Below are 19,237 nucleotides of genomic sequence, written 5' to 3'. Positions count from 1 at the left end.
TAAGGAAAATATCCAGCAGGAAAGCCACTGGCTAGGGGCCTTTGCTTGTGGCTGTATTTTAGGTTTCTCATAGTGATCACCATTCAGGCTCTTAACTCATTTCTGTTGTCTGGAAGAAGGAGTCTTTGTAGTCACAGTTTTGAAGGTATACAGTGTTTAAATTATGTTAACTTAGACCAACTTGAAGATTATGGAAATTTAGTTAGTGAAATCATAAAGACTATGTTTTCTTGGAGTTCATTCCCTAAGGTGGTTCTTAATAAGATCATTTTTTGTCAGTATTTTTTGCTTAGGTTTCTTATTGGGAGTGTTGTCAAAAGAATGGAATTCAACAGGCAGAGTGATGGATATACTTGAGAGGACCATCAGTTTGAGGACAGCCTGGGCAATTTAGGGAGACACTGTCTTAAAATAAGATTAAAAAGGGCTAGGGATATAGCTCAGTAGTAGAACCTTTGCCTAGAAAGGTCTAGGCCCTGGGTTCAGACCCTACTATCATGAAATAAACAGCAGAGAGCCATTTTTAAAAATATTTTTATTAACATTCTGATCCCCTTTCTCTATCCTATTAGTCTTCCTTCTGTTAATTTGTTGCTTTTTAATAGGTGTATTATAGATATACGTAAAAGTGGAATTCATTATGATATATTCATATATGCACATAGCATAGTTTGGTTAATTTAAATCTGTAGTGTTTCTGCATATGAGAGAAAACATGACTCTTTGAGTCTAGCATGATGTTCTCCAGTTTCATTCATTTACTGTCAAATGCTTTGATGTCATTCTTCTTTATGGCTGGGTAAAACCCCATTGTGTTATATGTCTCATTTTCTTTATTTTTTTTTGTCTGTTTCTGGGGCACCTGGGCTGGTTCCTTAACTTGGGTATTTTGAATTGCACTGCTATAAACATTGGTGTGTATGTATCACCATACTATGCTGATTTTACTACTTTTGAATAAATACCAAGTGAATAAATACTTTTGAATAAAAACCAATCTAGGTTGTATGGTTGTTTCATTTTCAGTGTTGAGGAATTTCCATATTGCTTCCCACGTGTTTATACCTATTTGCAGTCCCACCAATCTTTTCCCTCATATCCTTGCCAGCATTTTTTAAAATTTGAATTAGTATTTTTTTGTTTGTGATATTGGGGATGGAACCCAGGGGTGTTCTACCCTGGGCTACATGCCCAGCTCTTTTAAAAAACTTAATTAAAAAAAAAAAAAAAAAGGTTGACAACAGGGTCTTGCTTAATTGCTGAGATGAGCCTTGAACTTGTGATTGTTCTGCATCTCGAGTTGTTAGGATTGCAAACATGCATCAGACGCCTAACTTTATATTTGAATTCTTGATGATTGCCATTCTAACTGGTGTGAGATGAAATTTAAGGGTTGCATTTCCCTGATTGCTAAGGATGTTGAGCATTTTTTTCATATATCTGTTGGCCATTGTGTTTCTACTTTAAAAAAATGTCTGTTTAATTCATTTGCCCATTTAGTGATTGGGTTATTTATGTTTTTGGTGTTAATTTTTTGCAATCTTTTTTTTTTTTTTTTTTTTTTTTTTTTTGTGGTGCTAGGGATTGAAGCCAGGGCCTTGTGCATGTGAGGCAAGCACTCTACCCACTGAGCTATATTCCCAGCTCAAGTTTTTTGCATTCTTTTTATATTCTGGATATTAATCCTTTGTTGGAAGAGTAGCTGGCAAAAATTTTCTCCCATTCTGGTTGTGGCTGTCTCTTCTTATTCTTAATCATTTCCTTTGCTCTGCAGAAGCTTTTAAATTTGAAACCATGTCATTTATTGATTGGGAGTCTGATTAAGAAAGTTGGTGCCTGTACCCATATGTTGTAGTGTTGACGCTGTATTTTCTTCTAAAAGTTGCAGTTGTTTCTGGTCTTCTATCTGGTCTTTTATCTACTTTGACTTGATTTCTGTTCAGGGTGAGCAATAGGGATTTAGTTTTATTCTTCTATATATGGATAACCAGTTTTCCCATCACCATTTGTTGAAGGTTATCTCCGATGTATATTTTTTACACCTTTGCCAAGAATCAGATGACTGTATCTAAGTGGTTCTTCTCCTTTTTATGTTCTGTTCCATAAGTCTTCATGTCCTTTTTTTTTTTTTTTAATATTTTTTTAGTTGTCAGTAGACTTTTATTTTATTTAGTTACATGTGGTACTGAGAATTGAGCCCACTGCCACACACATGCTAGGCAAGCATGAACCACAACTTCAGCCCCTTTGTGTCTGTTTTTATGCCAGTACTATGCTGTTTTTGTTATTATAGTTTTGTAGTATAATTCGAGATTAGGTATTAATGCCTCTGGCATTGTTCTTATTGCTTAGTATTGCTTTAGCTGTCCTTCAGTATGAATTTTAGAAATTTTTTTCTAACTCTGGAGAATATCAGTAGTATTTTGATGGGATTTGCGTTGAATCTGTTGACTAAGTTTGGTAATATGGTCATTTTGATAATATTAATTCTACTTATCCAAGGACATGGAACATCTTTCCATCTTCTGATGTCATCTTTGAATTCTTTTTTTCTGTAGTTTTCATTACAAGATTCCTTGTTCAGATTTATTCCTAAGTATTTTATTTTTTTGAGGTTTTTGTGAATGGGATTGTTTTCCTTATTTCTTTCTCAGCAGATTCATAAAGAAAGGTGTTGACTTTTGTTTGTTGATTTTGTATCCTGCTAATTTGTTCAATTTGGTTATCAGCTCTAGAAGTCTTCTGGTGGAAATTTTTGGGTCTTATACTTATAGAATGTTGTCATTGGCAACAGGGATCATTTGACTAATTACTTTTATTGTTATCCCTTTAATTTCCTTGTCTTGCTTAATTGTTCTGGCTAGAGTTTCAAGAACTATACTGAATAGGAGTGGTAAGAGAGGACCTGCTTGTCTTGTTCCTGATTTTAGAGGAAATTATTGTTTTTCTTTGTTCAGTATGATGTTGATTTTGGGTTTGTCATATATAGCCTTTATGATGTTGAGGGAAGTTCCTTTATCCATAGTTTCTAAAGTGGTTTAAATGTGAATGGTGCTGAATTTTGTTGAAGACTTTTTTCTTTTCTTTTTTTTTGGATTGAAGTCAGGGGCACTTGACCCTTGAACCACATCCCCAACCCTATTTTGTATTTTATTTAGAGATAAGGTCTCACTGAGTTCCTTAGTGCTTCACTGTTACTGTGGCTGGCCTATCCTCCTGCCTCAGCCTCCAGAGCCACTGAGATTACAGGTGTGTGCCACCATGCCTGGCGAAGGCTTTTTCTTTTTTTAAAAATATTTTGTTTTTTAGTTGTAGTTGGACATAGTACCTTTATTTTATTTTTATGTGGTGCTCAGGCTAGAAGCCAGCACCCCACAGGTGCTAGGCAAGCGCTGTACTGCTGAGCCACAACTCCAGCCCCCCCACCCTAGGCTTTTTCTTTTCTTTTTAAATTTACTTTTGCATTACAATTCTTAATATACCACAATACCATAATACCATAATTTATCATATCTCTGATTATATAAGGTATGTTGACAACAAATTCACAGGCTTTTTCTTTATCTGTTGAAACAATCATGTGATTTTTTATCCTTAATTACATTTATGTGGTGAATTGCATTTATTGATTTGTATAAGTTAGACCAATCTTGCATCTCTGGGATGAAAACAACTTGATCATGATGTACCATCTTCTTAATGTGTTTTTGAATATGGATTGCCAATATTTTATTAAGGGTTTTTTAATAAACTTTTTTGACATTGTAAATTTCAGTGTGTCAAAATGTAAATTACACTTATTTCCAATTCATAGTAATTATATACTTCTGATTTTTTTCTGTTATTTTGTGGCTTTAAAGAGCATATCATACTAAAACATCTTGATTTTGTGGTTCTAGTACTAGTGAATACAAATAGGATTGATGTACACTGTATTTATGAAATTGCATTATGAAAGAAGGTGAAGAAGACTTTCAAGAACTGCCTATGTAAAATTATTTAATTCAGAAAAGTAAAACTCTTTTTTCTTCCCAAGATTATAATGGATGCAATAAACTTGACAGTGTGATGCATCTGGCACTGTGTGGGGCTCCTAGAAGACAGATGGGAAAGAACATAGATAAATAGTCACTTTAAACTTTGAGTAATATAGACTGAACCTTTTATAATAAGTGAGAAAAAGTTTTTTAGCGAATGTTTTCTTAATCCATTGTTGTAGAGGTACATTTTCATGAAATGATGACCACGTGTTTATGAATGCAAACACAATGGCTCTTAATTTCAGTAAATCAGAATGGAAAAATTTCTTAATTTTTAGATTCTTTTTCTTTAACTTCACTGTATGGGTTAATAGTCAAATAAGAGTTCATAACTATTTTTTTTGACCTATTTTAGTTGTTTAAATTGTGTGTACTTAGAGTATGTTTTAAGATTTTGTTTTTATTCATATTTTTGCTGTTTATATAGACTGTGTATCTCTTTTCTTTTAAATAGCAATGATGGGAATTTGCTTGTGGAATGACATTAAAATTAAAACCAGTGTAGACTGAGAAAGTGTAGAAATTGAAATGTTGACTACAGAATAGATTATAAGGTTTTAGAAAAAAATAATTAGGTTTTCAAGTATTATTTAATTGCTCTACTTGACTATAAAATGCTGTGACTTTGTACTTGGAAGCTTGTGATTGAGGACTCAGAGAGTAGATGGGCTAGCACTCTTTATCCTGGCTTCCTATAAAGTGTATTAGGAACTAAAACAAAACAAAAACAAAAGGTCAGCAGTAATTCCTAATGTGAAAGAGTATGGGAATATTCTCACTTATATTTTGGTTGGAAGAGGTGTACTGCTTATTTAAAAATACTACTTTTTTTAGTTTAGCATATTTCATATAAAATATTGTTTACTAACATTAACTGTCAGTTTTGTTACACATAGTGACACTTCTGATAATTAAAATTTCAATATTGAGCTTGGATCTAGAATCCTATGTTATTGGTTATTGTTTCTTCAGAGATTTTATTCCGTTATCCTCTGGCTTCTATTGCTGGCTAATTTGAGTCTAATTTTATTCCTTTATAGGTAATTTTTCCTGTGTTGCTTATAAGACTTGCTTTACACCTTTTGAATTATACAGTGTTACTACAGGTATGTAAAAACACTTTATTTATTCTGCCCAGATTTTCTTGTCCTTCTTGAATTGGAGATCCATAATGGCTAAAAATTTTCAACAATTTTTGAAAATTCTTAGCCATTTTCTGATCAGATATTCCCCTCCTTCTTTTCTCTTCTTGAATTCCCATTTGATTTATTGGACCTTCTTATTATATGCTTCTATTAAGGTTTCTTTCATATTTTCCCTATGTGTCCTTTTATGATGCATTGTCAGTTTTTGTCTGATCTGTCTTCCCATTTGATTATTCTTTAACTTTGCATAATTATCAGTTCTTTAGTTATAATTTATGGGTGCTTGTTTGTGTTGTGCATATGTGTTTATGTATACACACTTTTTTTTTTTTTTTTCCTTTTGGCAGAACTGGGGATCGAATTCAGGGCCTCACGAATGCTAGGCAGGTCCTCTACCACTAAGCTACATTCTCAACTCTTTTATTAATAATTTATTTTGAGACAGGGTTTCACTAAATTGCTAAGGCTTGTCTAGAAGTCAAGATTCTCCTGCCTTATCTTCCAAGTAGCTGAGATTACAAGGATTAGCCACCACACCTGGCACACATGATACCTACTTTACTTAGTTTCTACAAGTCTTTCTAATTTTTGTTGTGTTAATGAGTGTTTTCTGATTTCTTTTACAGTTCTTTCTTTCTTTCTTTCTTTATTATTTTTTTTATTGGTTATTCAAAACATTACAAAGATTGCAGAATCACATCGGTTACACATCCACATTTTTACATAATGCCATAATAGTAACTGTTGTATTCTGCTACCTTTCCTATCCTCTACTATCCCTCCTCCCCTCCCCTCCCATCTTCTCTCTCTACCCCATCTACTGTAATTCATTTCTCTCCTTATTTTTTTTCCCTTCCCCCTCAAATTCTCTTATATGTAATTTTGGATATCAGTGAGGGTCTCCTTCCATTTCCATGCAATTTCCCTTTTCTCTCCCTTTCCCTATTTAATGTTAATCTTTTCCTCCTGCTCTTCCTCCCTGCTCTGTTCTTGGTGGCTCTCATTATATCAAAGAAGACATTTGGCATTTGTTTTTTAGGGATTGGCTAGCTTCACTTAGCATAATCTGCTCTAGTGCCATCCATTTCCCTGCAAATTGCATGATTTTGTCATTTTTTAGTGCTGCGTAGTATAAATGCCACATTTTTTTTATCCATTCATCTATTGAGGGGCATCGGGGTTGGTTCCACAGTCTAGCTATTGTGAATTGTGCTGCTATGAACATCGATGTGGCAGTATCCCTGTAGTACGCTGTTTTAAGGTCTTCAGGGAATAGTCCGAGAAGGGCAATAGCTGGGTCAAATGGTGGTTCCATTCCCAGCTTTCCCAGGAATCTCCATACTGCTTTCCATATTGGCCGCACCAATTGGCAGTCCCACCAGCAATGTACAAGAGTACCCTTTTCCCCACATCCTCGCCAGCACTTGTTGTTGTTTGACTTCATAATGACTGCTAGTCTTACTGGAGTGAGATGGTATCTTAGGGTGGTTTTGATTTGCATTTCTCTGACTGCTAGAGATGGTGAGCATTTTTTCATGTACTTGTTGATTGATTGTATGTCCTCCTCTGAGAATTGTCTGTTCAGGTCTTTGGCCCATTTGTTGATTGGGTTATTTGTTTTCTTATTAATTTTTTTGAGTTCTTTGTATACTCTGGATATTAGGGCTCTATCTGAAGTGTGAGGAGTAAACATTTGTTCTCATGATGTAGGCTCCCTGTTTACCTCTCTTATTGTTTCTCTTGCTGAGAAAAAACTTCTTAGTTTAAGTAAGTCCCATTTGTTGATTCTAGTTATTAACTCTTGTGCTATGGGTGTCCTATTAAGGAATTTGGAGCCCGACCCCACAATATGTAAATCGGAGCCAACCTTTTCTTCTATCAGATGCATAGTCTCTGATTTGATATCAAGGTCCTTGATCCATTTTGAGTTAACTTTTGTGCATGGCGAGAGAAGGGGATTCAGTTTCATTTTGTTGCATATGGATTTCCAGTTTGCCCAGCACCATTTGTTGAAGATGCTATCCTTACTGCATTGCATACTTTTAGCCCCTTTATCGAATTTAAGATAGTTGTAATTTTGTGGATTGGTCTCTGTGTCCTCTATTCTATACCATTGGTCCACCTGCCTGTTTTGGTACCAGTACCATGCTGTTTTTGTTACTATTGCTTTGTAGTACAGTTTGAAATCTGGTATCGCTACACCTCCTGATTCACACTTCCTGCTTAGAATTGCTTTTGCTATTCTGGGTCTTTTATTTTTCCATATGAATTTCATGATTGCTTTATCTATTTCTACAAGAAATGCTGTTGGGATTTTGATTGGCATTGCATTGAACCTATAGAGAACTTTTGATAATATCGCCATTTTGATGATGTTAGTTCTGCCTATCCATGAACAGGGTATATTTTTCCATCTTCTAAAATCTTCTTCTATTTCTCTCTTTAGGGTTCTATAGTTTTCATTGTATAAATCTTTCACCTCTTTTGTTAGGTTGATTCCCAAGTATTTTATTTTTTTGAGGATATTGTGAATGGGGTGGTTTTCCTCATTTCCAGTTCAGAAGATTTGTTGCTGATATACAGGAATGCCTTTGATTTATGCGTGTTGATTTTATATCCTGCCACTTTGCTGAATTCATTTATTAGTTCTAGTAGTTTCTTTGTAGACCCTTTTGGGTCTTCTAGGTATAAAATCATATCATCCGCAAATAGTGATAATTTAAGTTCTTCTTTTCCTATCTTAATGCCTTTAATTTCTTTTGTCTGTCTAATTGCTCTGGCCAGTATTTCGAGAACTATATTGAATAGAAGTGGTGAGAGAGGGCATCCCTGTCTTGTTCCAGATTTTAGAGGGAATGCCTTCAGTTTTTTTTTTCCGTTTAGAATGATGCTAGCCTGAGGCTTAGCATATATAGCTTTTACAATGTTGAGGTAAGTTCCTGTTATCCCTAGTTTTTCTAATGTTTTGAACATAAAGGGATGCTGTACTTTGTCGAATGCTTTTTCTGCATCTATCGAGATGATCATATGGTTCTTATCTTTAAGTCTATTGATGTGGTGAATAACGTTTATTGATTTCCGTATATTGAACCAGCCTTGCATCCCAGGGATGAATCCTACTTGATCATGGTGCACGATCTTTTTGATATGTTTTTGTATACGATTTGCCAGAATTTTATTGAGGATTTTTGCATCTAAATTCATTAGGGATATTGGTCTGTAGTTTTCTTTCTTTGAGGTGTCTTTATCTGGTTTGGGAATCAGGGTGATATTGGCCTCATAGAATGAATTTGGAAGTTCTCCCTCTTTTTCTATCTCCTGAAATAGATTGTGGAGTATTGGTATTACTTCTTCTTTAAAGTTCTTGTAAAACTCTGCTGTATATCCATCCGGTCCTGGGCTTTTCTTGGTTGGTAGTCTTTTGATGGCTTCTTCTATTTCCTTACTTGATATTGGTCTGTTTAGGTTGTTTATATCTTCCTGACTCAATCTGGGGTAGTTCATATGTCTTAAGGAATTTATCGATGCCTTCACTATCTTCTATTTTATTAGAGTATAGGGTTTCAAAATAATTTCTAATTATCTTCTGTATTTCTGAATTGTCTGTTGTGATGTTGCCTTTTTCATCCCGTAAGCTAGTAATTTGGGTTCTCTCTCTTCTCTTTGTTAGCGTGGCTAGTGGTCTATCAATCTTATTTATTTTTTCAAAGAACCAACTTTTAGTTTTGTCAATTTTTTCAGTTGTTTCTTTTGTTTCGATTTCATTGATTTCAGCTCTAATTTTAATTATTTCTTGCCTTTTACTATATTTGCTGCTGATTTTTCTTCTTTTTCTAAGGCTTCGAGGTGTAGTGTGAGGTCATTTATTTGTTGGCTTTTCTTTCTTTTAAGGAATGAACTCCATGAAATGAATTTTCCTCTTAGTACTGCTTTCATAGTGTCCCAGAGATTTCGATATGTTGTGTCTGAGTTTTCGTTTACCTCTAAGAATTTTTTAATTTCCTCTTTGATGTCTTCTGTAACCCTTTGTTCATTCAGTAGCATATTGTTTAATCTCCATGTGATGTAGGATTTTTCCTTTCTCATTTTATTATTGATTTCCAATTTCATTCCATTATGATCAGATAAAATGCATGGTAGTATCTCAACTCCTTTATAATTGCTAAGATTTGCCCTGTGACATAATATATGGTCTATTTTTGAGAAGGATCCATGTGCTGCTGAGAAGAAAGTGTATCCGCTTGATGTTGGGTGGTATATTCTGTATATATCAATTAAGTCTAAGTTATTAATTGTATTGTTGAGCTCTATGGTTTCTTTATTCAATTTTTGTTTGGAAGATCTGTCCAGTGGTGAGAGAGGTGTGTTAAAATCTCCCATGATTATTGTGTTGTGGTCTATTAGACTCTTGAACTTGAGAAGAGTTTGTTTGATGAACATAGCTGCACCATTGTTTGGGGCATATATATTAATGATCGTCAAGTCTTGTTGGTGTATGGTTCCCTTGAGCAGTATGTAGTGTCCTTGTTTATCCCTTTTGATTAACTTTGGCTTGAAGTCTATTTTATTTGATACAAGTATGGAGACCCCTGCTTGCTTCCGGGGTCCGTATGAGTGATATGATTTTTCCCAACCTTTCACCTTCAGTCTGTGTATGTCTTTTCCTATCAGATGAGTCTCTTGTAGGCAGCATATTGTTAGATCTTTTTTTTAAATCCATTCTACTAGCCTATGTCTTTTGATTGGTGCATTTAAGCCATTAACTTTAGGGTTACTATTGAGATATGGTTTGTATTTCCAGCCATATTTGGTTATGTACGATACTTAACATGATTTATTTTTCCTCTATGCTTAGTTTTTCCTTTACTGTACTACCTCCCGCTGTTGGTTTTCATTGTTATTTTTCATTTCCTCTTCCTGTAATGTTTTGCCAAGGATGTTTTGAAGAGCTGGTTTTCTAGCTGCAGATTCTTTTATCTTTTGTTTATTGTGGAAGATTTTCATTTCATCTTCAATCCTGAAGCTTAATTTCGCTGGATACATGATTCTTGGTTGGAACCCTTTTTCTTTCAGCGTTTGAAATATGTTGTTCCAGAATCTTCTAGCTTTCAGAGTCTGTGTTGAAAGATCAGCAGTTATCCTGATTGGTTTACCCCTATATGTAATCTGTTTCCTCTCTCTTGTGGCTTTTAAGATTCTCTCCTTATTCTGTATGTTGGGCATCTTCATTATTATGTGTCTTGGTGTGGATCTCTTATGATTTTGTATATTCGGTGTCCTGTAGGCTTCTAGTATTTGGATTTCTTTTTCATTCTTTAAGTCTGGGAAGTTTTCTAGTATTATTTCATTGAATAGATTACTCATTCCCTTGGTTTGGACCTCTGTACCCTCTTGTATCCCAATAACTCTTAGGTTTGGTTTCTTGATGTTATCCCATAATTCTTGGATGTTCTGCTCATGATTTCTTAACATTCTCGCTGAGCTGTCTATGTTCTTTTCAAGTTGAAAAACTTTGTCTTCGTTGTCTGAAGTTCTGTCTTCTAAGTGTTCTACTCTGCTGCTAATACTCTCATTTGAGCTTTTAATTTGGTTTATTGTTTCCTGCATTTCCAGGATTTCTGTTTGTTTGTTTTTTATATCCTCTATCTCCCTATAGAGTTGATCTTTTGCTTCTTGGATTTGTTTATGTAATTCATTGTCAAAGTGATTTTTCATTGTCTGAATTTGATGTATAATGTCTTCCTTGAGACTCCAGATCATCTGAAGCATGTATATCCTGAACTCTTTGTCTGACATTCCATCAGCTGCAGATATTACTTCATCTAATGTTGAATTGACCTGTATTGTTTGTGGTCCTTTCTTTCCTTGTCTTTTCATACTGCTCATAATTCTTTCTAGCTTTGTGAAACTGTTGTGCTAATGTTTTTCCCCTTATATATTTGTATTGTTCTTGTATAGCTCCAAAATCCCTCTTTTGTGGAGAAAGACAATGTTAACAGATCCCAATATCAACAGTACATTATCTAAGCACAAGTTTTCATTATTAATACAGTTATAGTTAGATTATAAGACTATAGATATTGGTCTTAATTATTACTTAAGAATATATTCCGTAGTTTCATAAAAGGCGTACCATATCTGGTGGCATATAGAAAACTTAATTTCAGACGAAGGATGTTATACTTAGAGGGAAAGGAGTGAGGGTATGAGGTTAAACTAACTTAGCACCTTTGGAGAACTCCAACCACTAGACTGGTAATTTATGGAAGAATGTATAGACTCAACCTCCTATCTATTTAGATAGTTACCCTATGTATAGATAGCAAAAGTTAGGAGATTGAAAGTGGGATAGAGAGAATACGAATTAAAAAAAAAAAATAACGAGGAAGAAAAGAGAAATAAGAGAAGGGAAAGGGAAGTAAGATAGAAATAAAGAAAAAAAATGGGGGGGAGGTGGGGTTTATGCAATTCCTCTATATTATATTACTTTGGTAATTCGGTTGTTCATGCACAGTTCTTGGTTTTACATATGCTGAAAATGTGGAAGAGAGAGAAGAAAAGAGAAAGAGAGCGAAAAAAAAAAAAGTCTCTCAGAACACTGTTTTCCTTGCTTCCAGTAGGTGGCGTTGTCTATTCCTAGCTTGAGCCTCTGTATTCAGGGTGAAAGGTATAGCTAGTGTGAAAGGAAATGAGCTTCCACCTGTATCTTCCCTACTCTAGTCTCTGAGGTAGAAACCAGGTGCTTGTACAGTTGTTGTTTGCGTTGATAGCTACAACCCCCAATAGCTTGTGGGAAATATTTTGAGTTATTGCAGCTAAGGGTGGGGGACTTGGAAACCGGGTACCTGGATCAGCCGCAGAACTGTGCTGGTAGCCACACCCCCTTTGTTGGGTTTTAAGGGTTGATGGGCTTCCTCCGGACTAGCACTCGGGGCGGGGCTGGACTTCCTCCTCCGGTCTGGCTCTTTTACAATTCTAATGATCGAGAAAATTAATAATTTTTCACTTTCTGTTGTCTGGAGTTCTTGGTGATATATTCTGTTTGTTCTTTTTTTGATTTTTAAGTTCACCTTCTACAAGAGTGTTTCTACAAATACTGTACTGTGCAGGCTAGACTGGATATAAGGAATTTTTTTTTTTTTTTTCTGGAGGAATTTTTGTTTTCTTCCTAAGAGTCTTAGGCTTTTATGACCTTTGAGTCATTTTTACGTTAATATTTTTGGTAGGTGCGGGGAATGGGTAATCTGGATTACAAACTGTAAATGCAAATCTGAGAATCCATGGTTATGCATATCTTAATGGAAACTTTTTATTTGGCATTTGGAAATCTGCAGTCTTTGTGTCTTTTTTTTGCTCATTGTGTTAACATGGGGATTTACCCCACTTCAGTCTCTCCTTCACCAATTGTAGACCCCTTGGAAAGTCTCTGTTCTATGTAATTTGTATCAATTTCATTTCCTCAAGAAATTGCAGACCAACACCCTCCTTTCTTAGCTTTAAATAGACATTAACAGTATTTGATCTTTCTCTTCCTCAAGACAGGACTTCCTTTAATTTTAGAAAGCGTGCCTTTTTTTCCCCCCCAGTACTGGGGATTAAACCTAGGGCCTCATATGTGCTAGGCAAGTGTTCTACCCTTCAGCTGCACCTCCAACCCCAAACTTGTTATTTAATTTTATTTTTTGGTGCTTTCCTTTATTTATTTATTGATTCTTTTTAAAACTTGACTATTTTATAGCAAACATTTTTGATTTTTTAATGGAAATAGTTTTAGTTTGTTTTGTTAGAAATAGTCTCCAAACTGATTTTTAAAAGTCATGATTTAATTTACAATTTCAAATGACATGAAGTTTGACTTTGTATTAAAAAAGTAATATAAGCTCATGGTGGGAAAATGAAAATATTATGAAGGATAAAAGATTAAAAGTTACCAGAAAGAATACTCAGAAATCATCACAAAATTAATGGTTGCTAATTTGTTCTTCCATGAGTTTCCTGTACCTATATGGGCATGACTCTCATGTAAAAGAATTTTGTTTTTTATATGCTATTATGTAGTTTGATATATGTGTGTGTTTACACACATACTACACACATAGAAACACATGTTTGTGTATATATTGTGTCTTATGTGTCATGATACACACACACACACACACACACACGTAAAATATAAAAATTTTTTTTGAAGCTGAATGTAGTGGTACATTCCTGTACTCTCAGCTACTTGGGAAGGTGAGGCAGGAGGATAGCAAATACAAGGCCAGACTGGGTAACTTAGGAAGAAACTGTCAAAAAATAGAAAGGGCTAGGGACATAGTTAAGTGGTAGAGTACCCTGGTTTCAAAACCCAGTGCTGGAAAAAATATATATTTCAAATATGTACCCATATTATATGTGAAGCTGTATTTCAAGGTTAGTCATTTCCTTAATAGTAGGCCCAAGGATTATAAAGCTGCATTACAAACAGTGAACATAGAGTAAGTAAGTCCCTGTATTTGTGTGATTGTGTCTATGGTATAAACTACCAGGAAAGAAATTTTCTCTGAAGAGGATGCACGGTTTTTATGTTTTTATTAAGGCTTTTCCAAATTTCTCTTGTATTGTACTAGTTAATACTCAAACTAAATGATAAAAGCATTATTTTTCATATTCTCCAGCTCATGCTTTTAAATATTTGCCAACCATAGTGAAGAGAGATAAATTTACAAACATGTAATTTTTTTATATCTTTATTTTATTTTTATGTGGTGCTGAGGATCATATCCAGTGCCTCATGTGCACCAGGCGTGTGCTCTACCACTGAGCCCCAGCCCTACAAACATGTAATTTTTAAAGATGTCTTTATCGAAGTATAATTGGCATACAACAAACTGTAAACTTTTCATGTTTGAAGTGTACAATATGTGTTCTTCTGTGTATACTGGTGAAATGATCATGATCCTCCAGGAACTGAACATATGCATTACCTCTAAAATTTCTGGTTCTGCCCTTGATAGCTTAAGTGAAAAGAAGACACTGTTTTACTTTGCATATCTTTAATGTTACTGAGGTTGCGTTTTTTAAAAAAAATACACTGAGTATCCTCCCCCCACCAACCTTCTAAATATGTCCTCTCATTCATTTTTCTCAAATTTTAAGTGGTATTTGTAAGTCAAGGCAGCCAGACCTTTACAATTTAAGGAAAAAAAATTATTTACTTTGCTTACATACTGTATATATTAATATTGTTTTACTTTGTAAATATTGTAAAATCACAGGTTTTTTGTGTTTAGTCACTTTATTTTTTCCCTGTAAGCCTTTATATATCGTTTTCTCATCAGATTTGCCAGTCTTTTTCTTCATGCCTCTAGCTTTTATGTGAGACATAGAAAAGCCTTTTACAAAATAGATTAAAAAAAAAATTGCCCATGTGTTTTGCTCTGGTTCTTTCATGATTTAACCTTTAAAACCTTGATCCATATATAATTGAGATGTAAGGACTTAATTTCTTTCTAAAATGGCTATCATTTGTGCCACTACTACTAACATTAAATATATATATATCTACCTATATTTATTTCCTATTGATTTGAAATTGTATTTTGATGATATACTGAACTTTTCATACATATTTGGGGTATTTCTGTTGCATTTATTTGACTGTTCTTGGGCAGTGTTTGTAAACTTTTGTTTCATAAGCAAAGTTTTTTTTTTAGTAGCTGCCCTAGGGTCATTTTGGGTTATATTTGACATCCTTGTCTTTGAGGTTGGTAAATTATATTTTAAGTATGATGTCTTTCTGGGGTTTGGCAAGAAAAATAAAACATTTGACTAGTACTTTTCATTGTTAAGTGATCTAAGATTAAGTACTAGTCAAACTTCCTAAGGGACAGCTAATTTTTAAATGACAGATTTCAAATAGGTATTTTTGTTTTCTAATAAATTTAATTGATCACAAGTGTCAGTTGTTAGGATGACCTTGTGATAGTAGGATTGAATATATTTAATAAGATTAGAAGACCACAGGAAGTCATCTCAGATTTTGGATCAAAAGTATGAAGAACTTGTCTAAAGAGGGTCTTTATGAGATGTTCATCCCTGGTTTTCAAGTATAGGCTGACTGACCATTTAGTTGGGTTCAGACTCTGAGTGTCTAATTGTATTAGATGGCCTTTTCCAACCTAGCAATCTTGTAAAAAGAAAAGGTAGGTCAAGATCATAGATTTTTAGGGGGAGAAAATATTTCCGTACATAGTATAGTTGTTTTATAGTTACATTATTGCTATGAATTTCATGTTCTAATGTTAACTTTGGATAGTTTTGATGACTTCATGTTTGTCTTTGGAAACTGATTTTGTATATTGATTTGAAAGACTTAAGTATTTAAAAAAGTTATTAGAGGCTGGGAATGTAGGTTACTGGTCGAGTGCTTGCCTAGTGGTTGAGTGCTTGCCTAGAATGCTCAAGGCCCTGGGTTCCAACCCCTAGATTGGGGGGAAAAAGTTATGAACTGTCCAATTCCTTTTCAGTTTCTTATAGAAGTTGTTTGAGCAGACTTACCTATTTTCATATTAAAGGAAAAATGTGAATTCGATTTTAATAGAAATTTCAAGTTTTGTGACATGAGACCTAATGGAGAAATTAAATTTCATTGTTTACTTCATATGTAGTAGCAGTATTTCAGAATGGATACTGCTGAAATAACTTAGGGGTATATTAATAAGATGTGAGTTATACAAATAACTGTTACAATTGCACTACATCTTTGAGATTTCATTGTAGTCTGTAAGTTAATTTTAGAAAAGATATTGTAAATGGAGTTCCCATGTATTTGATTTACTAGATTATTTTGTTTTTTGGTTACTTTGAATCTTTTCTCCTGTTACTTTAAAGGATGATTTTATTGTGCATTCCAGGGAAATTATACTTTTGTCAGAGTAACTGACTTAGGAGGATATGAATTTAAATGAGTTTTTGTATTTTTTTTTTTTGGTGATGCTGGGGATTGAACCCAGGGCCTTGTGCATGTGAGGCAAGCACTCTACCAACTGAGCTATGTCCCCAGCCCTGAGGTTTTTGTGTTTTGATGGCCATTTTAGGAAGTGGTTAGTGTTATTTTTATGTTGCGTTGTTCATCTTTTTCTTATTGATTTGTAGGAACAAGTTTGTTTTTTAAAATGCTTACTACAAATATGATATACTTATAAACATTTAAACATGTAGAACTGTATAAGAGGAATGAATCCATCTATTTAGCTGTATACTTTTTCATAATTATGTATAGAACTTTATGTGGATGTTTTTATTTGATCTGAATGACTCAAACTTTACTGACATGAAATACTCACAATAAATCAAATTTTTGTATGTATTTGCATTTGGTTTCATTTTTGAATTTTTTTTTAATCTCTTCTTTTATCTTTACCACACTGCAGTATACTGCAGCCTTTCTATTTGTTAAGACTATTTGCTAGTTCATAAAATTCTGCGTATGTGCTCTGGAATCATAGAACTTGCTGTAGACATGTTACTTGAATTGGAAGAGTAGGGGACCACATCAAAGCTTGTGTTAGTTTTTTTTTTTGTTGTTGTTGTTGTTCTGGTTTACAGATAGCAAGTACTTCCCTTCTAAACTAAATCACAAATTTATTTAAGGTAAGCATATGTATTTGTGATCACTGATAAACATCTTGTGTTCAAATTTTAAAATTGAAGTGGAGAATACAAATGAAGGATTAGGGATATAGCTCAGTGACAGACTGCATTGATTTGATTTATTCTTTTCAGATATATCTGAACCATTGAAGTCCTTTTAATTGGTCTCTCTGAACCTACTTGTGACCAATTTGTTGGGTTTAAATTTTTTTTTTTTTTTTTGGTACTGGGGATTGAACTCTGGGACACTCAACACTGAGCCACATCCCCATTCCTATTTTGTATTTTATTTAGACAGGGTCTCACTGAGTTGCTTAGCCTTGCCATTGCTGAGGCTTTGAACTCACGATCCTCCTGTCTCAGCCTCCAGAGCAGCTGGGATTACAGGAGTGTGCCACCACATCTGGCATATGGATGTTTTAAATTTTGATTGTTTTTTTTGTTTGTAGAATCCTAATTCAAATCTACCTAGTCACTTTTTTTTAAAAAAATATTTTTAGTTGTAGATGGACACAATTCCTTTATTTTATTTATTTATTTTTATGCGGTGCTTAGGATTGAACCCAGTGCCTCACACATGCTAGGCAAGTGCTCTACCACTGAGCCAAACCTCAGCCCTGCCTAGTCACTTTTAATAGTATTAGTTCTTTCCTCATTTTTCCAATTCCCTTTTATTTGTGTTGTAACCTGTATTTGTAAATTGCAATCTCTTAAGTCTTTACAGACTTTAAATCTTTAATTCTTTAGCTTGTTTCTGCTGCCTTTTGCTCATGGTGACTTATCACATGTTCTTTCATTTGAGTCATGGACTCATATCTGCATCATAGTATTTGAAAATCTTGAACTTGGCTTGAGTGAAGATTCCACTAAAGAGGATATGCTTTTGCTTCTCCCTTCTCTTGGGCCCACTTAAATTTTTTGGTTTGGCATTTCCAAGATCATGCAAATAGTTTGGGCTGTAAAGCTATGTAAGAAACCTATATATTTTAATTTTTAGGGAATGCCTTGGATGAAGGCACAATTGGAACTACAAGCCAAGACTTTTGATGTCCATTTTAGTGTATTGTTATAATGTTATTCACCATTCTTAAAATAATTTACTTTTTTTTTAAGAACATATCTGGAGTATGTATAACATGATTACTTTATTTGATGGCTAGTAATTACACAATATTTAATTTTTAAATTTTAGTTTATATTAATATAAGCAGATTTTTGTGCCTTCAGAGAAGTTTATAAAATTTAACTCAGTGACATCGCTCAGTTTTTGTAAGAGCAAGCATAAGTTATATAGAAGGATGAGTAAATAGAATTTTAAACTTGTTGATTAGCTTTCATAGTACATAACTCTGAGATGAGAACTTCAATATTGTTTTGCTACAGATTAATGCCAGGCTTTGTGCATGCTGGGTAAATGCTCTACCACTGAGCTACTTCTCCAGTCCTTTAATTTAATTTAATTTTGTGTGTGTGTGTGTGTGTTTATTTTTTAATGTAGTGCTGGGGATTGAACTTGGGGCCTAGTGCATGCTGGGCAAGCACTCTACTGTTGAGGTACCCATCCCTAGACCCTCTACATACTATTAATTTATTATCTTTTGAATTCTTTACAGAGAATGCAGTGATGAAAACTCCCATTCTTGTTCTAGAGCAGGGCTTTTAACCTGGGGTTTGTGCATACACTTCTGAGAATCCAGAAACTTTAAATTAATTATAAATATTAATGAGTACATATGCCTTTCTTTGAGAAAGAGGATTGGTATCTTTAAACCATTTCTGGAAGGATTTGTGTCTGAATAAAAAATGAAGAAGACTGATATGAAATGTGGTTTGAGAATAGTTTGGACTTGATTTCTTATGATCCCATGGATATTTCAGTCCTGATTGACTTGACAGAGAAATTTTCTTCAACACCATTGGCTGTTTATTACATTCAGATTGGACTCTTTTAGCATTTATGTGTGATTAGGTTAGGGCATCTGATAATATGGGAAAAGCAAATATTGGTGATTTGTGCCAATTCTCAATTCAAATGTTGGATGTTGGATGTTTTATGTCTCTAGTTTATGTAATGTTGCTATGTATATCTTTATGCTTTTTATTGTAAATACATTTCCTTGGATGAAGAATCAGGATTATTGTTTTAAATTAATGGAAACATTGTCTCAATTCTTAATGTTTTGACATTCTGGTTAGGCTCCTCTAGTTGCAGAATGAAACCCAAGTGAGCTGAAGTGAAAGGGAATTGAATTATATGAAAGGAATCCCATGAAAATCTAAAGACAGGAAACATGATTCCTTTAGTTCTGTGTGGGACCTGGAAAAGGAAACTAGAAAGTCGTCAGAATCTTTGAAGAAAAAATGTTTTAGACTTCTTGGAGTTTTATGTTGTCAGTCTCCCTGAACATTTGCTTC

The 19,237-nt window shown here is 34.1% G+C and overlaps 1 protein-coding gene and 1 non-coding gene across 11 annotated transcripts in view; one reads left to right on the top strand and one right to left on the bottom strand.

The window, feature by feature from the left end:
* The window catches only part of Ktn1 (kinectin 1), a 112,466-nt gene that overhangs the window by 15,478 nt on the left and 77,751 nt on the right, over nucleotides 1-19,237 (top strand). For 8 of the 10 annotated variants that reach the window (XM_076850460.2, XM_076850459.2, XM_076850463.2 and 5 more), the window contains one exon: nucleotides 5,081-5,146. The exons of the other annotated variants lie outside the window; for them this stretch is intronic. The gene's annotated coding sequence lies outside the window, so the exon portion shown is untranslated. The remainder of the gene's footprint in view (nucleotides 1-5,080; nucleotides 5,147-19,237) is intronic. 10 annotated transcript variants of the gene reach the window in all.
* Nucleotides 16,158-16,228, bottom strand: Trnav-cac (transfer RNA valine (anticodon CAC)). Its single transcript has one exon. It is a non-coding gene; the product is annotated as a tRNA-Val (tRNA).

Source organism: Callospermophilus lateralis, chromosome 3, assembly GCF_048772815.1.
Source record: "Callospermophilus lateralis isolate mCalLat2 chromosome 3, mCalLat2.hap1, whole genome shotgun sequence".
In the NCBI taxonomy this organism is placed as follows: Eukaryota; Metazoa; Chordata; class Mammalia; order Rodentia; family Sciuridae; genus Callospermophilus; species Callospermophilus lateralis.
This window is presented reverse-complemented; position numbering and strand designations above follow the sequence as displayed.